Source organism: Rutidosis leptorrhynchoides, chromosome 2 (assembly GCF_046630445.1).
Source record: "Rutidosis leptorrhynchoides isolate AG116_Rl617_1_P2 chromosome 2, CSIRO_AGI_Rlap_v1, whole genome shotgun sequence".
NCBI classification, from domain to species: Eukaryota; Viridiplantae; Streptophyta; class Magnoliopsida; order Asterales; family Asteraceae; genus Rutidosis; species Rutidosis leptorrhynchoides.
This window is the reverse complement of record NC_092334.1, coordinates 604,370,764-604,377,521: the sequence shown is the minus strand read 5'-3', so window position 1 is coordinate 604,377,521 and position 6,758 is coordinate 604,370,764. Positions and strand designations below refer to the sequence as shown.

Here is a 6,758-nt window from a genome sequence, read left to right as displayed (position 1 = left end):
TGAAGTTATATAACACTTAATATATATAACCCGTACTATGCTCATTGGGCCTCAGCAGCCCACTTAACTAACAATCTGTTTAAGAAGCCCAACTCGTTACCATAGTTATCAGGGTTTGCTGTATGTGGCCCAAAATAACAATTCAGTTGGTTTTGATTCAACAATAATTGAAAAGAAAAAAAATGTAGCAAACGAGGATTGATCACAAGACCTCTCGTTCCCCAAAATACTCCCTAACCACCTGAGCTACTTCGTTTTTTTCTGATATAGTTTGGGTTTGAATTTTTTTATTTAACTCGTCTCTCCAATTATTACTATATATCTATCATCATCTTCATCTCCTTAACATCATCATCCATGTTCATAGTCATCATCATCACAGCTCCCGATTATCTTCATCATCACATAATCATCATCATCATCCTAACATCACAACATCACCATCGATCATAATCATGATCAACATCATCAAAATCGTTATCTTTTCATCATACCATTGTCATCTTCACTATCTTATCATTAATCTCAATATCCTGTACCTAACCTAATCATCACGACACCCTTATCATCATTTTCATTTTATAATCTTATCATTGTCTAATTATCACCATAATTATCATCTAATTATTATCATACTTTTCATCTATTTATTATCATACGCGTATAATAATATAACCATATCATCATAACATAATCACGATTATCTTCACTGTTATCATCGACCCATCATTATCAAGGAATCACGATCATATCATCACCAAGCTTGTCACAGTCACTCGTCATCATCATTAATCGGTTTGCATAGAAAACTTTAACATTGAATGTTGCTGTAGCGAAGAATAAAAAATAAAATAAAACAACGGTGATTTGCAGCAGTCCTTCTCGAGTTCTTGGTGGTTTTCGAGCAAGCAAATGTGGTTTTGGGGTTGTTTTCACAGCGGACTGCAGCAGTAGTTTGATGGTGTGTGATGAGTAAAAAGAATGACAGTAGCAGTGGTAATAGGGTGATTGTGAGAGGTGGTTGTGATGGTTATTGGCGGTGACAACATCAGCTAATTAATTGCAGGTGGTGTCGGTTGTTTACAACAAAAACAGAAAACCAATCATGGTATATGTGGTGGTCATTCGAACAAAAGAGAGGTGATGGATGTATGGTGGTTTTAATGGTCTCACCGTGGTGATGGGTTTTGTGGTGATGGTTGTGGCTGGCTTGTGGTGTGAGCTTCAAAACAGAAATATTAACATCGGTGGCGGTTGTGATGGTAGGGAAGAAGAAGAGGATAGTGATCAAGGTTGATGAAGGTGTTCGGTGGTTCGATGGTGTGGCGTGAATGGTCACAATAAGAAAGGAAGAAGATGGAGGATGTGTTGTTAATATGTATGTAATGTATATGTATATGTAACTCTTCAGGAAACAAGTGGTGATATTAATATATATATATAATATACTAGAGTAAGATAAAGAACACAGTGACCATACATAATAATTCACATATTCACGGGTTCCTTTAGCTCTATTAGACTGCCGACATCTATCACGGGGTATTATATCGTGTCTCTTGCTAAACAGATAATGTATAAAAGTCTTCAGAAAAATCCCCAATTTTTAAATTAAGTTCATTTAATTATTTCAGTCATTTACTGTTTAAAACCTGATCAAAAAGGTTCGATAATTATTTATTTTCTGTTCTAATTTATATGTACGGAGTACTAATACTTAAACTTAGAAAGGTAAAAATATTTTAAACAAATCTAAAATCTTCGTAATCAATTTACAGTCTAACTTTTATGTTAATCCTTCGTATATATATATTATCTCTTTGTGAACACTAACGAAATGTCAACCGAGTGTTACAGACGTTTACTATTTAAGCTCGAAATCATTCATATTCCATTTTCTCTCTCTCTCTCTCTCTATATATAGTCAGTTTTTAAGTAACAAGTTTACCACATAAAAATATGTTATATAATTTTAAACAAATAGATTTAATATAATTTTATATATTTACAAATAATATTTATATACATATTTTATATATATATATATATATATATATATATATATATATATTATATTTATTTATGATAATAGTTTTCATTACATCGCATAATATTTTACATATTTATTTCCAACAATTAACCATATATTATTTCAAATAATATTTCAAATTATTATATATATATATATATATATATATATATATATATATATATATATATATATATATATATATATATATATACAAATAATTGTTCATGAATCGTCGGGAATGGTCCAAGGGTAATTGAATATATGAACACTGTTTAAAATTTTTGACACTTCAACATTACAGATTTTGCTTATCGTGTCGGAAACATATAAAGATTAAGTTTAAATTTGATCGGAAATTTCCGGGTCGTTACACCTGGCGAGGTTCAAGGGGCAGAGCCCCTGGCTGGGGTCGAGCTGCCATTCGGTTTAACATCACTTTATTAAAAATGTGTTGGAATTCGATTTTGACCCGGTTTGACCCAAAATAAAAAGCCCGGATAAAACACCCATTTTTAGCAGTTATGAAACTTCCATTCGGCAGTTATGGAACTGCCATTCGGCAGTTATAAAACACCGGGTTTTTGGTTATTTATTTGGTACGTTTTAATCAAATTAACACACAAAAAACACAGATTCATTGTTCAAATATTCTGAGTTTTATCCGATTGAAGATTTCGATAGTACCATCGAAATTCTTTGATCTGAAAGTGATTACACGACTCTCAGAAATCCAAACTCGAAACTCTAATATACAACAGATATGTTGTTAATGTAGCGGAATTTCTTCCTTGATAGGGGTATCTTCGTTTCTGTTATTTAATTTTATATGTTTGAATATATCATTTCATGTTTTTTTTTTGGCGAAAAAGACTAAGAACTTTTATTACTACGGATATTCATCACATAGATGAAAAACACGATACAAGTAACAAAACCATGAACAAAACTAATGGAACCACAAAGACGACTAAACCTAAGCCACAAAACCAAACGAGCCTAAAATTGGAAGGACCTAAACACCAACAACACAAATACACAAAATGAAACAAAAGAGGACAATAATAAATACAACAAACCAAACAACGAACCAAGAACACACAAGAAATACAACCTTGAACTTAAATGCCTTCGTTATAAAAACCGTTCATTTCAGCACCATGGACTTTACGTCCTTTACCTTTTTTGACCTTCAAACCGGGGGTGGATTAATACGTTTTCCTTCCACAAGAACATCCTTCATCTCCTTCAAAGCCGAGTCGAAAATACCTGCGAACTTACCCGAAGACGGTGACCTAGCAACCAAACAAACACCATTGGCCAAACTGACCACTTCATCCTCATCAGACACGGCATTCGGATCGGCATCATCAACGACCTTCATCTTCCCTATCCTTTTACTCTTCAACTTTGGATACTTATGAGAAGCAGAAAGACATCCGGGTTCATCCGTATCGGTGATCTTGATCTTGTTGATAGTCACCCGATTGACTCGGCACGGATCACCACGAAAAGGACCATCAACATTATTTAAGCCCGTCTTCGATTCCTCAATGGTAGTTGGCGAATTCATGACAACATCCAAATAAGATTTAGATCCACTAGCTTCAGGAGCATCTTTAGTCACAAAAATGACCACATCAGTTCCAAGAGCATCCTTAGACACATAATTTCTCATGTCAACATCCTCACAAACATCAGCACACACCCCATCCTTCTTTTCATGATCTAAAACAAATGCCTCCACCCTCTGATTAGGATTAACTGAACCGACATCGTCATTACGCAATTGATCAACATTTAAACCACTTTCCCGTCTCAATGCCTCTTTAACGCTATCGACGTCGTGATGTTTGAAATGTATTGACGGAGCAGGGGACTCATAAGTCAGACAACACGACACCTTCTTATAAACCTTTTGTGCTTCGGAACCTGAGCACACCAACACCTCCAGATTGGAGATGAAAATAAGATCCTCAAATAACACTTCAGAAATCATCTCATCCAATCATGAAAAATCGTTGAATTCGTTAACCCAAATCTGAGAATTCACACCACCCGAAGCAACTAAAACAGCCCGGACTGATTCATGTATGTGCTTTACTAAAGAAGTCTCGACGAAAATAAAGAATGAACCTAGATTTCCGAGACTCGAGGAGGAGTCTGCCATTCGGAGAACTTCGCCAAATAAACTAGCAATCTTCTTAATGTTGTCACTCGAAGCATACTTGGTCGGAATGCCACGAATTTCAAGCCAAATGAAGCGAACAAAACTGTTTGCCATCCTAGCAAAAGGAGCGATCTTAACAAAGTCATTGGACCCTGTGACTGTAGCAACGGCATTATTAAGGTTAGCTTGATCCAAGCAGGCAACAACACAACTAAATGTCCCCATTTTGTTGATGTGAGATACTAATACACGTCGGTTAATAAGAAACGCCTTGACCTTATCTTCAGACAACGGCTTGTGATCTACTAAAATGAAGCTGAAATCTAGCCTTTCAACCACAGTATCGTTAGGAACGAGATTACAATCCAAGTTTGATGCCCCGTGAGCCTGAAAATGACTTCTAGAGAAACCTAGAGCACGTCTCATAGGCCAACCAATGTAAATGTGTTTTTCGGGTGGTGTATTGGTTTGGTTGTTGAATGACACTTGTTTTTTATTAGGATTGTAGTAGCTTTGATTAGATGTTCCTCCCCGTTGATAGTTTTCATTACTCACATAGTTCACATGAGCATCCGAATTCATGGGAATATCATCTAGATCAATATTATTGCATTGAGTAATTTGAGAACAATTCTTCGTGAGATGTGGACCCTCCCATCGTTGACAACCTACTTGCATTGCAACTAATGTTTGTTGAACCTTTCTCAACTCTTTCCCAAATGTTTGAAATTGATTGTTCAAACTTGCAAGCGTCACTTGCCCACTATCACTCTCGACTTGTGCTACACTTTTCCTTGTCAAATCTCTTGGTGAAGGTGCCCATTCATATGTGTTGACCGAGATATCTTCTAACAAAACTTCGGTCGCATTTGGTGATTTATACATAAATACCCCACCGGATGAAGAATCAAGATATTGCTTCGTTAAAGTATTACAACCCTGATAAAATGTATTGGTGTACTCCTTCTTCTTCAAACCATGCGGTGGGCAAGCTCTAAGTAGCTTCTTGAATCGTACCCATGCATCATACAAACTCTCATCACCCCATTGGGTGAACCCATTAATCTCCATTCTAAGTCGCTCTACTTTTGACGGTGGGAAGAAGTGATTAATAAACTCATTTGTTAATTCTTGAAAAGACCTTATGGAATCGGATGACAAACTTCTTATCCAAGCTTTTGCATCTCCTTAAAGTGTAAAGGGGAATGCCCTTAACTTAAAAGCATCATCGGTGACGTTTTTGGTTTTGTAAATATCACAAAGATCATTGAAGTGTTGAATGTGTTCAAACGGATTCTCATCTATCAACCCATGAAAGTATGTATCCTTGATCAACGTGAAAAGTTTACCCTCGATCTTCCAATTATCTACTTCAATTGGTGGTTTGGTAATAGCTGGTGCTATCAATGTTGGTGCGACCAATCTAGCGTACCACATTGGTGTGTCGTTCGGATCATTCAATAACTCTTGATTAACCGGAGGACCATTTGGATTGCCCTCGTCATTAAGAATCGGTTGACCATTAGGATCCATGTCTTCTAAACAAAATAACAAGGTGATAATGTAGCAGTCCTGTAGCAATTCACTGTAGTAGCTGGCGGCACTGTAGCAAGTTCCTGTAGCAGGTTCCTGTACCAGTACTGTAGAAGTACTGTAGCAATTCTGAAATTTTACAATTTGGTCCCTGAAATTTTCAGAATTTCATTTTTTGGTCCCTGAAGTTTATAAAAATTATAATTTTGCCCCGTAAGTGGAATTTAAGCCGCGAAGTGTCTATTCCACCATTTTTAACCGTTTCGGACGTAACAGTGATCTCTGTTTTCTACAATTCAACCCCGTTTGTGTTGAAAAATTATTTGTAAGGTGATAATGTCCATAGAAGAGTCAACATCATCTTCGGGAGCTATGATTATGCTCACAGCCACAAACTACACGCTGTGGAAACCTCGGATGGAAGATCTCCTCAGCTGTAAAGATTTGTTCGATCCTATTGAATTGAAGGGTCTAAACCCTGATTCCGCCAAAGAGATAGATTGGAAGAAATCAAACCGAAAAACTATTGGTCAGATCCGTCAATGGATTGATCATAGTGTCTTCCACCATGTTGCACAAGAGACAGACGCATATGTCCTTTGAAAAAAGTTGGAGGACATGTACCAGGCCAAGACTGCTCGGAATAAAGCCCTGCTGATGTGGCGTTTATTCAACATGAAGCTCAAAAGTGGAACTTCAGTTGCCGAGCATACCAGTGAGTTCCAGAGCTTGGTCAACCAGTTATCGTCTGTAGAGATGTCTCTTGGCGATGAAGTTCAGCCGCTACTGCTACTTAGTTCCCTTCCCGATAGTTGGGAAACGCTGGTAGTAACACTCAGCAACTCAGCACCGAATGGCAAACTTACCATATCAATGGTCAAGGATGCCCTATTCAGTGAAGAGGCAAGGAGAAAGGACATGGGCACAGATCAGACTCATGCCTTTGTCACAGAGAATCGGGGGAGACAGCGAATGAGTAGCAAAAATAAATGGAGAGGCAGAAGCAAGAGCAGGGGCAGGTCAGCT

The 6,758-nt window shown here is 37.1% G+C and overlaps 1 non-coding gene across 1 annotated transcript; it reads left to right on the top strand.

Moving 5' to 3' along the window:
• The first annotated feature begins 5,172 nt into the window (after positions 1-5,172).
• LOC139894710 (small nucleolar RNA R71) lies at positions 5,173-5,279 on the top strand. Its single transcript, XR_011775196.1, has one exon. It is a non-coding gene; the product is annotated as a small nucleolar RNA R71 (small nucleolar RNA).
• The last annotated feature ends 1,479 nt before the right edge of the window (positions 5,280-6,758 follow it).